This window comes from Meles meles, chromosome X, assembly GCF_922984935.1.
Source record: "Meles meles chromosome X, mMelMel3.1 paternal haplotype, whole genome shotgun sequence".
Classification (NCBI taxonomy): Eukaryota; Metazoa; Chordata; class Mammalia; order Carnivora; family Mustelidae; genus Meles; species Meles meles.
In genome coordinates this window covers 98,990,094-98,991,455 of record NC_060087.1, presented here as the reverse complement: position 1 = coordinate 98,991,455, position 1,362 = coordinate 98,990,094, and positions in this window count along the sequence as shown.

Genomic DNA, 1,362 nt, shown 5'->3' with positions numbered 1-1,362 from the left:
AAAGAAAAAGAGAAAAGCATTCTCTGAAAGTGATGCTTTTCCCAACATTTTTTAAAGTGCTATATTGACATCGTTGTTTTTAATACTTGTGGTGCAGAGAAAATAGTCAATAAATGTTGTCTTAAAAAAAAAACCACAAACAAACAAACAAAAAAACAACCCCAACCTACTCTCCTACCGGCCAATACCATAACCTCTCTCATACAACCCACCCTTTGGCTTCCTTCCCCTCAGGTTAGAAATAAGGCAGTCCTCTGCATCTCCCCCCTCCCCACTGGGCTTATTTTTATCATCTGAAGCTGGGTCTTCCTTCCAGCACTGCCCCATTCCAGACATCTCAGGTTCTAGCCTCACCTAAGTGTAGTTAAACCTATTTGTGTCCCAAGTTGTCTTAGTGAAAAGATCAAAGGCTCCCTGCACTTCCCGAGTCTCAGACCAGTCCTATGTGAAAAATGCTGTCCCCTTACTGAATCATAATTTATATTCTTAATCTGCAGGCTGTGAATATTTCTTCTGGACCTTCCTACACTCCTTACATTCTAGACATGCCTACATTTAGGGAGTCAAATGGTACCCTATAATATCACAATTGTAAAATCCTTATTTAAAAAAAGAAGCTGTTTGGGCTCCTGCGTGGCTCAGTTGGTTAAAAAAAGAAGCTGTCTTTGCTTTCCCATTGCACTTAGATGGCTACTAAACTCTGACAGACATTGAACTGAAACCGCATTTTTGGGGCAGTAACTGGAAAAACCAAATGTTCCTTCACCGCTGGCTGCCTCACTAAATCCAGGCCCAGAAATGATAGTGGGGGTTGGGGGTGGCAGAAGGGGCGTCCGCAGCTCAGCCAGCCAGCCAGAGAGCACTGCCATTGCTATCAGCTTAGCAGGACTCTAGTCACTGCACATTTAGAATGTCCCAGGGACTCAACAACATAGGAAGAAATGTAAACTTTGTTAGCTTCCATTATGTCCAAGGGCACAGATTAATCCTCTTAAACATATCTAGACTTCCAGAGCCTCTGGACCCAGTAGAAGGACAGTGATTCCCTGGAAAGAAAATATTGGCTCAGAGTGGGAAGAATGGAAAAAACAGGTTCACTTCTTTAAAAAGTTGCAATCATGTATTTTTCAACCAAGTAAAAATGAATCGTGATCTCCCTCTACTGACCAAAAGAGGAGTAGCCACCAGACCATCTTCTTGGGTTCCTTTTTTTTTTTCTTCTTTTCAACAGGGTGTTTTTAAATATAAAATGTTCGTATTTATCCTTCGCAACTAAACACACGCGCAGCCGTGCGCGTGCGCGCGCGCACACACACACACACACACACACACACACACACACAGCATATGTACATATCTCTG